At 39.1% G+C, this 17545-nt stretch overlaps 1 long non-coding RNA gene across 1 annotated transcript in view; it reads left to right on the top strand.

Moving 5' to 3' along the window:
• The window catches only part of LOC121929677, a 58670-nt gene extending 43014 nt beyond the window's left edge, over positions 1-15656 (top strand). Inside the window, exons 2-3 of the long non-coding RNA XR_006103718.1 lie at positions 14009-14118; positions 15252-15656. This is a non-coding gene — a long non-coding RNA (uncharacterized LOC121929677). The remainder of the gene's footprint in view (positions 1-14008; positions 14119-15251) is intronic.
• The last annotated feature ends 1889 nt before the right edge of the window (positions 15657-17545 follow it).

Below are 17545 nucleotides of genomic sequence, written 5' to 3' on the forward strand. Positions count from 1 at the left end.
CCCAAAGTGAGGGGATGCAGTTATGTTATTAATACACATGTATATCATTTCTCTTTTTTTAAAAACAAAAAACAAAATAGCTGCCTCACCTTGTCCCTTCTAACCCTTTTCTTCTTCAAAGTCTAACTTTTCACTCAATGTGCAAATATGACAAGTTGTTTGAGAAATTATAGGTATTTATTATTTATTTATTTATCACTGCAGTGATGTTACTCATTTGAAAATATGCTTGGTAAAGTGGAAGGCAATAGAAAAAGAGGAAGACCATAACACAGGTGGGTTGATTCAGCCAAGAAAGCCACAATCCTCAGTTTGGAAGACTTGTGCAGGGCAGCTGACTTCCAGGGCTCATGGAAGTCTTTGATTCATTTGTTGTTGTTGTTCTTGTTGTTGTGTGACTTCAGGTTGTTTCCAACTTATGGCAACCCTATTATGGGATTTTCTTGGATTTCCTCAGAGAGGTTTGCCATTGCCTTTCCCTGAGGCTGAGAGCATATGATTTGCCCAAGATTACCCAATGAGTTTCATGGTTGAGCTGGGAATCAAACCCCAGTCTTTAGAGTTGTAGTCCAACACTCAAACCACTATACCATGCTGGCTCTTCAGAGTCACCATAAATCAAACAACAACAACAACAACAATTTACTGTGGCATCCCTCCAGAGGGAAATTGGGTGCCTCCAGCCAGTCCCTTTGGGGTGGTCTGGAGAGCCCCTGAGTTTCCATGATTGAGCAGAGATTTGAACCCTGGTTTTCAGAGTCTTAGTCCAATGTTCAAACCACTACATCACACTGACTCCCACTATGTATGTATGTATGTATGTATGTATCTTGGAAACAATGGCTAACTGTGATTTCCAAAACGATTGTTAGAAAATAAGCAGGAAGTTAATCCTAGCAAACATAAGGTAGGGTCTTGTAAGTTTCATTTGTTGGACATATAGATAACAATTGCTCTGAAGTTCTGTTGCCCTCTGTTAGTCAACAAAAAGTGAAGTAAACATGTTCTTCATAGGGTTTCATGTGATAAAAGCCCAGGATTTTTGAAAGCCCTGTTATAGGCTATTGCTTAAAAGGGAAAAAAAAAACTATTTGAAAAGTCTGCCATTACAAACATCCATAATAGCATGTAAATGGAGCATTGGATCCATTACATGATATTGAGTAAATAATGTATATGTAAAAATGTCTGAGTAATTTATATGATCAGCTATAATGACATCTTAAAACGGATTGCAGACCATCTCTTCTTCCTTTCTTGCATAAGAGAATCCCCCACTCCCACCCCTTTCTAAAATCCTCAAACAGTAATTTAAAAACTTGCTGCAATTTCAGTATTTCTTAAGCAATTAAGCCTTGATTTGGATCCCCTAGTTTGCCACTTTTGGCTGACCATGTTTCCTACTATCCTACCACGTTTTACCACATTCTTCAGAGAGAATGAACAAGAAGCGGTGGTAAAATCAGGTAAAGAGAGCTTTGAATATCCAAATGCATCCGAGGAAGTAAACTTTAGTGTATAAAAGCTTGTGCTGCCAACTTCTTTCTTTCAGTTAGTCTCAAATATGCTACAAGATATCTCTACATACTGATTCTACAGCCTAACAAGGGGTTGGCTTGAGGACTCTGTAACTCCTAAAATCCCTCAGCTACCATGATCACAAAGCCCACTCCCAATTCCTGGCAATATTTGGTATGTTGTTGTGATTGTGTGCCTTTAAGTTGTTTCCAAGGTATGGTGATCCTATGGTGAACCCACCACAGGGCTTTCTTGGCAAAATTATTGCCCAAAAGTTACACACTGAGTCCCAAGACAGATGGGTGGGAAGTGCCGTTCTCGGGCCAATTTTAGGGCTCCAGAGTGCGCAGCATCCGCACGTTCCAAAACCCTAACACATATGGATGGCGTCATCCATATGTGGTGTGCATGCATCCACACCTCCAGGTGACACGCACTGATGATGTTGTCCCCACGCAGCAAAAAGAACCCATTTTTTCCAGGTTCTTTTTGGTCTGGAGGGATGCCACACAGTTTAGCTGCTGTGGCATCCCTCTGGAGGGAAAGTGGGTGTCTCCAGCCAGTCCCTTTGGGGTGGTCTGGAGAGCCCCTGAGTTTCCATGACTGAGCAGAGATTTGAACCCTGGTTTTCAGAGTCTTAGTCCAATGTTCAAACCACTACATCACACTGACTCCCACTATGTATGTACATATGTATGTATGTATAAATAAATAAAAACACTAGGTGCCTTTTCATAACATCCAAAATTTGTTTTATGAAGTAACTGCCTCATTCTGCCTAATGGGACCTACTTTCAGCGGCTTTTAACAGAAGTCCATATTTCTGTAGCAAAAAAGTGGTGATAGTAGGGAGTTGAAGTTAAAAAGTCTCCTTCCAATAAATGCCTGTTTTCATCACTGAGGAAAAGTATGCCTCCATTTTTTGGCAAGCTAGTGCAAGGAGAAGGGGGATTCCATACATCTGGTGCCTAAGTGACAGGCTTATGTGTGATACCAGCCTGGAGTACTCTGCATTAAAAAGAAAGTTGTCAACTCATGTGGATCTGATTGCAAAATTAAAGCTGTAGGCCTCAGTTATTTCAGGAAAAGAAAATCAACTACAATGAGACCCCGAGGGCTTAAAAAACCCCCTTCTGACATACAAGCCAAAACTTGCACATCTCCAACTTTTGCATTCTGTGCTGCTTTGAACTCCAGGCTGAACTTTCTTTACTCTTGCAGCTTGTGAGTTCTGTCTCATTTGCTGATTATTGTGCCTTTAGTACAATTTAGGAGCTTAATGTTAAATGATATTTTGAAAAGGAGACTTTTGTGCTTGGCTTGATATATTTCTTGATCTTTGGTAATCAACGACATCTGGATTAATTATGTATGCTAGATGTCTGGTGCAATGTAACTTTGTTTTAGAAGAGCAATAAATTACCCAGTCCCCCCCCCCAAATAGTTTAGGAGGAATCAGCAGTTTCTTCTTTGAATGCCTTGATTCTTACCAGCAATATGGAAACCCCAAATGGTGACCAGAGGTAACAGTGACTTTAAAAATCATCCTGTTGGAGGAACATCACATTTCAACATTGAGTGTGATTAATTGGAAATTCAGTTTGATGGGATTCATTTTACACAATGTATTTAGGCATGAGGACAACATAACTTTGGCCTGGTACAGACTGGTGCAAAGTGCCGGCCTGGGGCCAATTTTAGAGCTCGGGAGAGCAGAGCATTCGCACACTCCCAAGCCCTACCGAGCTGTCTAGGTGCCATCACACGGCTCATGCATCGATAATGTGCCTCGTGTGCTGCATCCAAACGGCACAGCACACAAGGGATATCACCACACCACTACAGGGCGCCAATGCCTCCTTTTTCATGGCGCATCATTGCTGCAATGTGTGATCGCCATGGCAACGATCCGCGAGAGAAAGAGATGGCATCTCACCACCCCTTTCTGCCCGTCTGTATCCCCCCTTTGTTTCTTTCTTGCATGGTAAAGGCAAGCTTTTGTCATAGCTAACTCTAAATAGTAACTATTTTATATTAATATTGAAGTCTCACCTTGCTTGATTGCAAGTAATTTTCAATTTTGTCTTGAGAGTGGATATATTATCCACTTCTCAGATATTGAACTAGCTCAATTATAGTGGCGATTGATGCCAGTAAGAAAGAGGGTACTCCGATGTCGCTTTGGAGCTTTGCAGACAGGGTGACATAGCTAGTCTATCTGATTTCTATTGGCTTAGCTCCTGTGGCGTCACAGAAAGTCTGGGATATTATGAAGATATGTACATTCATGAACCTGCAGCAAATTAAATGCCATTGTCATCATCCAATGGAATTCACCTTGCAAACGCTCATTGATTTCATTTGGCTTGAGCATGTTTAAACTGTGTGATGGATTGTGGCTTTCAGGTACTGCCTGTTTGCATGGACATTTCATGGAAGCAAAACAGCTGAGCAGTTATCAGAAGACCAATCACACATTGAGAATGAATTGAATTGTGCAATATAATAAACCACATTAGTCCACTCTGATATAAAGAGTATTGCCATTTATCCAAAATGCTAAGTATTGAGAAATGTTGGGATATGCTACAGTTATTGCAGGCAAATGAAACAGTAAAAACATGGCTGACGGACTCCCCATCCCTCCCTTCAATGCCTGCCTTGCTGTCAAGATCTTAGTGGTGGTTCTAGTTTTTCTCTTTGTTCTGGGACCAAGAAGAATGCAGTTGGTGATGACCCCTTAGAAGTGTGAAATGAATGATTAACCTTTTGACTTTGGCAATGTGGTTTCCCCTTGGAGCTAAACGGTGGTGTGAAAGGAAGAGTGTGATTAACGTTGGGATGTCTCCATTCCAGATGTTTGGGAGGGGCTGAATGAAACATTAAATACTTTGTTTGAGTGGAGAAGATGGAAACTGTTTGGTTACTAAATCTTTTATTGTTGTCAGACAAATAAGCCAGCTGAAAAATGGGAGTGTTATGCTCGTGGATGCATCTTTTAATTGAAAAGGGCTTTGTTATGTTTGTTCTTTTGGGAGTAGATAAAAGAGAGGTTTATTACAATACTTTATTTGGGTTTGAGGAGCCATTTGTCCAAGTGCTGTGCTTTATTAATAGCCCTTTGTTCTTGTTGTTAACAGTCATACAGAGATTATTATTATTATTATTATTATTATTATTGAGTGGGATACTCATTTTTGTCCAAGTTCTATCAGTGAAGTAATCATTTTTGGCTTAAGACCAGCTGCCATTTGCTTGCTTTATGAAAATATAACACCAGCATCCTATCGAAAGCTGTTTTCTTTTTAAGCAAAGGCTTCAGTCTCAAGCTGGATCTCAGTCTCTGCTGTAAATGCATTGATTTTGGTCTTTTTTTAAAAAAAAAGAAAGAAAGAAAGAAAGAAAGATAATGTTATAACATTTTGATTACCCTTTCTGCTCCTATCATTCACAAACCATCTTTTCTAATTATGGCATTAGGACATTTACATAAGAGAGGGGAAAGGGTCTTTTAACCATGTTTCTATTATGCTTGGCACTTGCGTGAAAGGATATTATATTCGTGTGCATTAGAGATTGCTTATAAAAAGATCAAGACAATAACAGCAGATCAGACGATAAAGGTTCCCTTTTCTCCTCCCAGACAGGCTGTCTCTGACTGAAGAATACAGTTCATCAAAAGTGTCTGCAGGTTGTCAAACTCAGTGAGATTTGGGGACACTCGGAGGCTGCCATGGCCAGCAAGAAGAATTTTCTGTAGGGTTTTGCCATCACTCACCCTTAGGAAATAATCACTCACTACATTCTGCATGCTCTCATGATAGAGCTCTATTGGAGAGAAAAGAGCCATTTTATCAAAGGACAATATATCCCTTCTCTTGGACCAGGCTGCTTCCATTATCAGGCCATAATAAATCATATTTATGTTCTCAGTTAATAAGACTGATTATGATGCAGGTTACGAAACAGACATGGGAAAAAGCAAAGCAGGTGAAAAGATGTTTTAATGAAAATATGATAAGAAAAGCCACTTTTTCTGGAACATTTTATGCTATTATTCGTAATGATCACAGACAATTTTTGATGCATCTTCTTTAGCAATGGATTAAGCTGCATAAATTGGCTCACCGGTTTACACATTGAAACCGGGAGGGATGGGGTGGGTGGAGAGAAATCAGAGCATCCGTCTCATGTTGTTCAGAATCATTATATACATTATAAGCATAAAATGAGTTTAATGTATGTGCTTTGAAATGAAGAAGAAAACAGAAAATCAGGGAAGGAAGTCTGATTTTAATGTTGTTCGAAATTATTCAAAAAATTTCTACTCATCTTTGTTACTGGCGGTACGTTTCCCATGAAATTTAGGAATGTCATGTACTGCTTTCATCTGCTTCAAATTAATATACTGCTTTTCCTGCCTTTCTCAATTTCTTCAAAGTTTTTCTTGCAGTACAGTACAAAGAGACAAAGAAAGATAGATTCTACACTCAGTATGTGAGCATAGCTGTTATTAATGCTAATGGGAGTTAAGTGTGTATTGCAAGAAGAGACTATACTCCAGTGTTTAATAGTGAAAGGGAACTTTCTTTAAAAATTGACATTTTTAGCTCCAGCAAATTCAATGAATTAAAGCGCCAGCTTCCCTGAAGTTATGTTAGGAATTAGAAAAACAAATTAGATAGAAATTTGGAATGGCATCAGCTCTAAATTAAAGCTTTGTGGCCCAGAAAAGATGGAATAGATTGACCTGGAATACTTTTTCCACACTGGCTAATACTAATACAAATCCTAATATTAATACTAATTCTAATTCTACTAATGACAGCAATGATCTGGGTAGCTTCCTTAGAAAAGAGTTATTTTAGGCATGCCCAAACTAAAAGTAGGATCTCAGATTTTTCTTCCATTGAATTGAAGATACATACCTTGCTGTACCATTATAATGATTCTGCAGTCAGTTAATGGCAGATAGTGACTCCCATGTCAGTGGGACAGTGAATCTGTTCTGGGTTTTAATCCAAGTTTTAAAGGAACTATCCAAGATGCCAAACTTATTACAGTGGACTTTGAGAGAGCTTCTACTTCGTTCTACATATTGCCTATCCATAGGTAGAAAACTGGAAGGGCCCCTTAAGCGCCTATTTCTTCTTCTACTCATACTATAAACTACTTCTTTTTTTGTTGTTGTTACATGTTATCCCGAATAGCTTGGGATTTTGATACTAGAAGGAGCACATCTCCTTAGATACTACTTACTGCCTGAGGACAAAAGGAAAAGGCCTTCCCTGATGTAGAGGCCTGGTTGTGGAATGACTTCTTGGAGGCCTAGATTGTGCTGACCTCAAGTAAAAGTGTGGCTTTTTGTGAAACCCTTTGGGGCCTGGTTGATTTCATTCAAATTCTTGTAAGCACAAGGCTTCAGACTGTTATAACTTGTTAAAGTTTAACGTGCTTTCAGTCTATTTAAATTGCTCTCTATTGCTTTACCTTTTAAGTTGCTTAAATTCATTTTATTTGTATACCTACCTGTGATCCCCTTATATAGGGTGGGATATAAATATTTAACAAACGAACAAACAAACATAATAGTAAAGAATGCTTCTGTGAAATTAGACACAACTGCAGCCTCCTATTTTGCTGGCCCATCGCAGAATTTTTTTCCAAAGTGCTGGTAGAAATATAAACTCATGGTTCTGATTATGAATAAGATCTGACTTTTGCAATCACAAAGCATATTTTAAAATGTCATCTAGTTACTTATTCCCAATGTTTTGTTGCAATCTAGATTATAACTGCTTTCTTAAATCCTAGAATGCTTTATCAGAGCAGAAGATACAGATTCAGGATTAAGTTTTTCTTGCTGCACCTACTCTGTATTGACATGTGCTTCAAGAATAAGATGTTGTATATATGACAAAGACAAAAAAAAAAACAAAGCAAACAATATTGCTGTTTGATGTGGAGATGGATATCTCCCAAATTCTCACTGTTGGGTGGACCTTAACAATATAGCTTTCCCAATTCCATAAAACCTGCACTTTTTTTGTACCTACTTAGAGACCAGTGACTTTATTTTTCTTGCCAGTTTTCACTAGCCTCCCATGTCTGTTGTTATGATTGATCATTGTCCAGCCAAGAGAGAGCTGCAATGGAATCACAAACAAGGAGAGAAAAGAAAATACTTAAAGGCATTAAGTGTCTGGGAGACCCAAGTGTCATAAAGGTAATTTATGGGAGCAGGGGGTGGGTGGGTGGGTGGAGGGTAAAAGCTACTTTTGCACAATGTTGCTGTTTGGTGGAAGCCTAAGACCTTAAAATCAGAAATAAATAAACACCTTCTCCTTCCCTCTCCCATCTGTGCTTTCTGTGGTTGGCATTTTCTCTTCGAGCTGTTTAATGCCGTCAGCATCCTTAGATGCAATGGTGTTCTTGGCCAAATGTCAATCATAACAGTTGACATTAAGAAAAAAAACCTAACAAATAAAAAGGCAATCTTGCATCATCTTTTTGTTTTGGCCCTAGCTCTGTTTTTCTCACCATAGTCTGACAAAAAAATTACTGCCTTCAAGCGTATTCAGCAATGTCACCATATATCTAATATCTATGAGGGCGTTCGTTTTCAGCTTTATTGGGATTATCCACAAAAGGCACTTGACAATGACAAAGAATCTATCAGAAATACAGTGATCAGTGCACTGAAACTTTTTGTGACAAAAGGGACATAATGCCTGCCCTCCAAGCGGAAGCCATCATTTGAGGAAAAACACCTGAACCATTTACCTGAATGGATATAAAATGAACAGACATCTAGTTTAAACTGAAGCAGGATATTAGCATTGTTTAAATTGCCAAGACTAGGCCCAAAGGGGCATCACTCTGAAGGGACATATAACATGTTTTGAATTTCTACAGAACACAAAAGTTACCTTGTAGGGCTTTAACTCCCAAGCCAGCATGTAACTTTTGCCAAGCTCTGTAGCTAGCCAAAGGAAGAACTGATGGAGTGTTGCTGTGTGCCCTCAAGTCGTTTCCGATTTATGGCAACCCTAGGGTGACCCTGTCATGGGGATTTCTTGGTAAGATTTGTTCAGAAGAGGTTTGCCATTGCCTTCCCCTGAGGCTGAGAGTATGTGGTTTGCCCAAGGTCACCCAGTGGGTTTCATGGCTGAGCTGAGAATCGAACCCTGGTCTCCAGAGTCGTAGTCCAACACTCAAACTGCGACACCATGCTTGGATTTTAAAAAAATATTGCTAGGCATTGGAATATGAAGACAAAGGTAGACTAGAAGGCAAGGAATATATATAACTCATTACCTTCAAGGTTATCTGTGTGTTCATATTTCAACACATAGCAATATATACACATATATTACATATGTACACATATGTACATTATATCCTGGTATTTACTAAAGCAGAATCATTTTATTCCTAATTTGCCTAGTATCTTCAAAGCAAGCATACGCCCAGAGTAACAAACATACTTGAACATTTAGAGTATGAGTGCTCAAGAGTACCTGGAATCTGTATTCCTTGATCTGGCAACCCTATCCCTGGTCCAAAGTGCACAGAACTGGGCAGTGCTTCTCCACTGGTGAAGGAAAACCTGCTCAGAGGTGCTCTTTTCTTATTACTTCACCCATTGCTAGGCTGCTTCTTGAATAACTTCTCTCTCAAAGAAAGCCCTGATTATCAAGTGCATGTTACATTTCAAAAATGATTAGTATGATAACTGAAATACAACACAGAACTCTCTAGGATGTTGCATTTCATATTATATTCCATGATTGTACAGTCAGCCCACCATATCCATGGATTCTTTATCCACAGATTCAACCAAGCAGGAATAAAAATATTTGAAACAAATATAAATTCTAAATAGCAAAGGTTGATTCATATGTTTGTTGTGTGTGCCACCATGTCATTTTTGGCTTTTGGCAAACCTAAGATGAACCTATCACTGGGTTTTCTTGGCATGTTTTCTCAGAGGGAGGTTGTCATTGCCATCTTCTCAGGCTGAGAGATATGAGTTGCCCCCATCCAGTGGGTTTTAATGCTCGAGTGGGGAATTGAACCCTGATCTCCAGAGTCGTAGTGCAACACTCAAACCACTACACCATGGTGGATCTCATTTTATATAAAATTATATATGTCTCTTTTATATAAGGGACACCATTCTACTATGCCATTGCATATAGTGGGACTTGAACATCCATGGATTTTGGTATCCATGGTGGGTCCTGTTACCAAACCCCAGTGGATACCAAGGACCTACTGTATGAAAGGCAGGTAATACATAGGTGGTAGGGTGTACACAGAATGATCAAAGTTGGGAAAAGTTACTTTTTTGAATTACAGCTCCCAGAATCTGCTGGTCATTCTGGCTGAGGGATTCTCAGAGTTTTGATCCAGTAAACTGACTATTCAAAGCTCTGTACTGGATGCAGATCTACTCCTTCCCTTGGGTGCAGTGAGATGGCTGCTTCAGGCAGTGGATTTTATGTATGTGTCATGAAAGGGCAGAAAATTGGGGAATTTCATGGAGTTGTAGTCCCATAAGGAAACTTTTTTCAAAGTTCCAAGTTATCTGCTCATCTACTCCAGACATGTCTACTCTGACTTGGACTTCTAGAAAATTACCAGCTACTTGCACCTTCTAAGTGGGAAGATGTCAAGGACTTGAAACCGTTTGACATGCAAAATATATTTTCTACTACTGAGCTATAGGCTTTCCTCGTACCATAAATTACCCTGGATTTGTGGCCAGTAGGAGAAATGAAGAGTCAAATTTGTTTTAGCTTAAACTAAGATCCTCCAATCCAATAGTTCCTGGCAACTATTTTGAGTACTAGGAACCTAAGAAAGTTTCATGTGAGTATGACTGAAATATAGCTATGAGGGAACTAGTGACAAAGATGTGCTTCCCTGGATTGACAGGACAGACAGCACCTATTAGCAAGATAGATTGAGCCTAGGAGGCTGCTAGTTGCTGACCATTTATCTAGGGCAATGTCTTTCAGCTAGTCACAAAACTTCCTACATGCCCACCAGTTCCTTACTTAAATATTTTTTTGAGAGTGACAGTCAGAGAAATATGCAACCAGACAGCCTCCAGACTGCTAAGACAGGCCTTTAGGTGAGGTGACAGACACATCATGTCAGGTGATAGGTATTTCTATTGGCGCTGGAACGTCTTGTTTTCTTGTGCCCTCTGTCAATTCGGGGAAAGATATGAATATTGTGTTTTGAGCCGACGTACATATGCATAATGGTGTAATTGAAATGGCATGTTTACCATTCTGTTTCATGCTTGATTGTGCTTTTTCAACACCTTTGCACACACTGTTAGAAGTGGGATTATAATTAAAATGTTCTGTTGAACACCTTGTTCGGTTCAGCGAAACTCACAATAGAAATATAAGTACTTGTTCTTGGTGACTCTACAATGACTGCACAATAAAGCCTGGGAAATCTCCTGAGCACATTGTTTATTTTGTCAGATCAGCCTGCAGAAGGAAAAAAAGTGAACAAAATATACAGTATTTGCAGGAACCAAGTTTTCCTCCTGTCACATGGGGATGATGATACAAGAACAAGCTTTCCTTGATAGACTATGCCTTGAAATGAATCCTACTTTAAACAATGGCTATTGATTCTTTGATTTTTATAGGTCTTTTATCACATTAAAGATTTTTTTCTACAATTAATCATGAATTTTAATTGATTAATTCATTTAGCCAGTGGAGCAAGGCCAGTGTACTAGAGTGGGTCAACTCCTAAGAAAAGAATGGAGGCTTCAAAACCCCACTGAGGCTTTGGCTGCATCTGCACTGCAGAATTATTGCAGTTTGACACCACTTTAACTGCCATGGCTCAATGCTATGGTATTATGGGATTGGTAGTTTTGTGAGTTATTTGGCTTTTTCTGTCAGAGAGCTCTGGTGCTACAATAAACTACAAATCCTAAGATTCTATAGCATTGAGTCATAGCAGTTAAAGTGATGTCAAACTGCATTAATTCTGCAGTGCAGATGCAGGCTTGGACTGGGTGACCTTGGGCACACTGCTTTCCCACACTTTGACCTACCCCCATAAGATTATTGTGAGCCCCATATCATAATATAGATATAATGTGCTAAATATAGCTGAATTTCCATATGAATAAAAAGAGTATTTTGAAAGGAAAAGGTGTGCTTTCTTTGTTTTAGATAAAATATGTGTGACTTGTTACATTTTAATAGACAACCCCCCTCCCATGATATAATCTAAAGAAGATGGAGTGCCTCTTCTGAAATAGTGCAACTTTATGCATAAGCATTTAAAAGTAAAGGTAAAGGATGTGCCTTCGTGTCACCTCTTGACTTATGCCAACCCCATGATTTTCAGAGGGTTTTCTTAGGCAAGGAATGATTAGTACTTGGATGGAGGACTGCCAGGGAATACAAGGTGCTGTAAGGTGTATTTCAGAGGTGGTTTGTCATTGCCTTCCTCTGAAATGCAGCCTACAGCACCTGGTATTCCCTGGTGGCACCCTACTCAAGTATTAATCATGCCAAATGCTGCTGAGCTTCTAAGATCAGATGGTATCTGTGCCTTCAGTGTGTGAACCCATTGAACCTAGTGGGTTTCATTCTTGAATTAAATAGGGAGCCCCAGATCCAGAAACGTTTTGAATTGGTTAATGTGATCAGTAGATTAAGTGCTAGTGTTACGTAATAATATTTTGATAGTTTGCTTACTTTCTAATTTTTATTAGATGGTGTATGCTGTGAATTTTAACTGTTAACTGTTGTAAGCTGTCTTGAGTCACGAAAGGTAGGATGATGATGATGATGATGACAACGACGACGACGATGATGATAGCAGCCCTAGATGAATATCATATATTCAGGTGTCTCACAATGATTTTTTCATACAAATCAAGCCTTCTGGCATCTGTTTTTGTGTGATCATCCCATTTTACGTTGGTGCTAATAGGGAAATCCCATACTTGGTGGACAAGGGCTGCATATTTTCCATTCATGAAGGCGAAAAGGTGACAAATACATCAGATACCTTGACTACTTGTACAGTTAGTCTAGCATCCAAGAGCCAATGACTTTCTGATAGCAATGATAGCTCAGCTGCTCCTTGCTTTGACAATGGGACTTACCTTGGTGGAATATTCTGAAATGGATGTTTGATGATCTCTGTGTGGAAGAATGCAATGTCTTATATATTGCTTTGCTCAGAAGAAAGGTTGCTTAACTATTGGGAATGATATAGCTGACATTAAGAATATTACATGTCTTGGTATTTTCCGTTGAAATTTAGGAGCAAGCAACATTTCAACTCAAATACAGGAATTAAATGTGCTTAACTTTTGACTGGGTTGGAATATAATATTCCTCCCTCCAAACATGTATTTATGTTTTGTGTGAAATGGTGATAATCTATACTAATGCAATAATAGCGATAGTGATGCTGCAAGGGTGGATTTCTTTTGGTTTATTTGTTTGTTTTGGTACTGTTTTAACTAGACTCTTTTGCACTACATGCATTTCAATTTAAAGAGTGAGGATGGAACAAATATTCTCTGTTTCTCATTTCTGGATTGAAAATGGCTTTCCCAACAATTGGAAAGAATAATACAGGAGTTACGTTTTGAAATTTTCTCTCGGTATTTGAACATCCCAGAGGATTTCAGAGGATTTTTCTGTGCAGAGAAACACATGACTTTTTGTGTGCAAACGCCCATAGTTTTTGTGCAGAAAATGTGTTTCATGTGCAGGAACCAGTGTTTTCCATGCAGAAATATGTGATGTTTTTGGTGCAAAGAGCTACATGTATTTATGATATTCCTGCATTGGCTCACAGCTCACAAGGGCGCCTGGAATTATGAACAAAGGAAAACAATGTAAATAATAAAAAAATAAAACCATTCTAAAACATATTTAAATCCCTCTTTAAAAACCTTTTAAAGAATTCTAAAAACAATCTAAAATACAAATGTTAACACCGAGCAATTTTAAATATTAAAAGCCATTTGGAACTGTTTTGCCTGCCTGCCAGAAACTTAAAAGAGATGGAGCCAGCCTAATTTCTTTGGGCAGGGAGTTACACAATGTGGGTGCTGCTACATACAAGGCCCTGTTTCGTTTACATACCAACCTAATTTCACATAGTGCTTAGATATGCAACAGGGCTTCCTCTAAGGATTTCAAACTTCAGGCAGGTTCATATGGGAGGAAGTGGTGATTCAGATATCCTGACTGCAAGCCGTTCAGGGCTTTGTAGGTTAAAACCAGCACCTTGAATTGAGCTCAGAAGCAAATTGGAATCCAGTGCAGTTCTTGTAAGACTGGTGTTGTATGGTCTCTAATATACACATGAACATTGATCTTGGTGGAACATTCTGAACTGTTATTACAAAGGTGGTTGCAAACTTTGATTTGGCTAGGGGTTCTAGTCCAGCCTTTAATCTAATGTTGTATGTTTATTTTCACAGATCTTCTTGGAGAGGATGCAATTTCAGATCCACAACTCCTGTTATGAAATCCCTAAATAATAATGGCATTAAAGAGGGTGCATTCCCTGAACAATGGCTGTAGAACAAGGGTGAGAAATTGTGAAACCCTCCAGATGTTGTTATACTACAACTTCCATAATCCCTCACCATTGGCTTTGTGGCTATGGCTGCTGAGAACTGCAGTCTAGCAACTTCCAAAGGGTTGCAAAATCCCCAGTTCCTGCAGCAGAACCTCAGTAAACCAAGCTGAAATTGACCAGAGTGGGATGTGTGAGACAAAACAGCTAACCTTAAAATGACTGAGTGATACACGCACATCACTGCTCCTTAGACCATGGGCTGACAGAGTTGACCCACACTTTGTCTACTTCTGATCTAGGGTATAACTTAACAGAGGAAAAAAGTCCATAGGTCTATAGCAGTTCTGATGATCCTATATGATCCAAAATGTGGCAGGGCAAAACTGAATCTTGCATGAGTGCATTTCTATTTGTGAAGTGGTACTTTCCCCCTCCACATATTCTACCTTTCCAGTTGGCTTTAGAGGCATCCCATCTCTACGAAACAGATTTGGGGTGGGCATGTAGTGACTACCGTGGGGTGAGGAAATCTAGCTGTGCCCATTCTGCTGATGGACAGGGACATCTGGATACAACCCACTGCATCTGATTTTTATAACGTCTGCAATCAGTCACTCAGACAAACAAACATTGCTAACATTTTCAACTTTCATTTTGTACCTCTCCAAAGTTAGATTGTGAATCAGACACCAAGAAAGAATTTCCAGTGTTATCAACCCATTTTTATGCATTTTGTGAGTCTAGAACTGCTGCAACTTTTCTTTCTCTCACAACAAAAATTAAATAGGCCTCTCCCAGAACATACACCTGGAGCAAAACTATTAAACTAGGAGGTGCTGTAATTGTATAATTGCTGCTCAGAATATGATTTTTTTTCTTTAAAAAATTGTAATTATTCAATTAGCAACTGAAGTAGCAAGTGAGGCTGAAAACAGGCAGGTGGTTTGGCAAACAGTGCAGAGGAGATAAAAGAGGGAGGCACAGTGATGCTTTTGTCTTATTGACGTACTGTTTAATAAAGATGACAAAAGCACACCAAATGTTTTTTTTTCAGATATGCACAAATACCTTCCCTTTGACAAATCTCTCTCTCTCTCTCTCTCTCTCTCTCTCTCCTTCTCCCTCTCAATCTCTATCCTAAGGTTTTCAGTGTTCTGCAATGTTGCCAGATGCCAGCTAGGATGTGGGACAACACCAAAGACTTCCATAGTCTTCCAAAAGCCCAGTTCTGATGGTATAAAACCTAAACAGCATTCTGTTTTGATAGTTTAGCACATCATCAAATGTGAGCAAGTATGTCTCTGTGTGCATGTGCCTTCAAGTTGTCTGTCACTTTATGAATTTCGTAGTTGTTTCATAGTCAAGTAATGCTCAGAGGTGGTTTTGTCAGTTCCTTCCTCTGAAACGTAGCCTACAGCACTAGGTATTCATTAGCAGTCTCCTGTCCAAGTAGTAACCGAAGCTGACCTTGTTTAGCTTCCATGATCAGGCAGGATCTGGTGCCTTTAGGCCTCTTGTGAGCACGTATAGCCAGTGACCTGACTAGGGTTGGCATCACCTAGTGCAGTAACTCATGGTGTCACCCCGCCCCCACCCCCCGTTGACCTCCTCCTGTACCATACTATACCAAATCCCTAGTAATATTTCTTGTACTAATGTTACTCATAAATTGTAATTCCCGCATACCACTGAATGTAGTGGTAATAATTGTGACATAAACATCTAGCAAAATTAAAATGATACCTTTAAGTTACAATATCATAAGCACAGCCTAAATGCATATACATTTCCATATTTTAGTGTGATTAAAGTGAAAATTTGAGAAGATGTGATGTTGTTAAAGAAAAGTTTGCTCCTTTACACCTGAGGCCTCTCCTTTCTTCATCACTGAGCGCCATGGTTTTAAAGAGATATGGGTGAATACCGCGCTAATTTTTGCTCAAAGGCAGACATTTGGGTGTCACCTAGTAGGGTCCATACTCCCTGCACCTCTCTAGTAATGCCCCTGGGTATAGCTGGCATAATAGGATAGCTTCATCTATCTGCAAGTACTCAAGACTGGAAATGTTAGAGCAGATGCTTTACAAGTAGGAAGTTTCAAAGTCAAACTCCAATGCCTCCCGTTAAAGTACATTTGCTACATCTTATATCTTACATGATCTGTCTATTTATCTCTTAGTCTCGCTAACAAATAAAAGAAAGCAGAGCTGGGACTGACCTCTTCCTGAGGCCTTGAAGGACCACTTCTGGTCAGATCAGACCATTATGCCATGAGCAAATCAACAGTCTGACTTGGGAAAGCAGTTAATTTTCATGGGATGTATGTTGTGAGTCGTGCAGCTTTATGTGCCAGATGATCATAAACAAGAGATCATTTCCTCCTTGTCATCAACAGACTTACACTTGGAGAATGATGCTGGCATTCTCCTTCCTACATTCATGAGACAGCGAAAACCTGTATTTAAACATGACACCCGACATACTGCATCCCCTCCCAATGTCCTCCCAATTGTACCATTGCTACATCTTAGGACCTCAAATATTAAAATTAATAATAAAGTACCATTTCATTATTTAACCACTCCTTACAGTTAGGGTTCAGGCCATAGTTCAGTTTCTCTTGGCACATGTGTCTCAAGAGAAAATGTTCCGACAGCCAGAGCAAATTTCAAACATTGATTTCGGTGTTTTATACAAGAACCAGCAGATGGCGCCATTTATCATTTATTGACAGGACTTTCAAATTGCCAAAGAGCTCTTTTTCCCCTCCCCTTTAATTTAGAAAGTATTATAACCAAAGTGTTTTCAACTTATTATTATGCATGAGTAAAAATCCCATGAATGTGTAAAATTTCTCCCACATTCCCCGTTTTTATAACATCATTTACATTCCATATTAATAATTAAAAATCTTCTGGATTTTAATCACTTTTCTCATCACTAAAATATCTAATGGAGCAATCTCTCCCCCCCTTAAACCCCGTGAAGGTGAAATAGAGGGAAACTACTTAGGCGGATGTAAGAAGGGAGACTAGAAAAGTTAGAGGTGTGCCTCAAGTGCCTCTTGGTTTTGGATCCTATATTTGACGAACAACAAAATCCAGTTGCTGGTTTTTGTTTTTAAAAAACCCTCCAGATTTCAATAGGACCGTGTTCATAATGGGAAAGGCACATATTTTTCTGTGTGTGCAAGTTTAATTATGGTGGTGTTTGTCTGATGGCTTGTTACTGTAAATAAAAGAGATAAAAGGAGCCCTTCACTTGAGTAGCTCCAAAGCTGTGAAATATGTACCCAATTAAAACTATTGGTGTAAGAGGCTAATAAAGTACATGTGCCTACTAGACGTCTTATTCTAATGAATCTCGGCTAATTTGCTTTGACTGATGAATTTCGGCGTTACTAGTAGGGTCTGAATAATTATGAAATTTATCACAA

The sequence above is a fragment of the Sceloporus undulatus genome, chromosome 4 (genome assembly GCF_019175285.1).
Source record: "Sceloporus undulatus isolate JIND9_A2432 ecotype Alabama chromosome 4, SceUnd_v1.1, whole genome shotgun sequence".
NCBI classification, from domain to species: Eukaryota; Metazoa; Chordata; class Lepidosauria; order Squamata; family Phrynosomatidae; genus Sceloporus; species Sceloporus undulatus.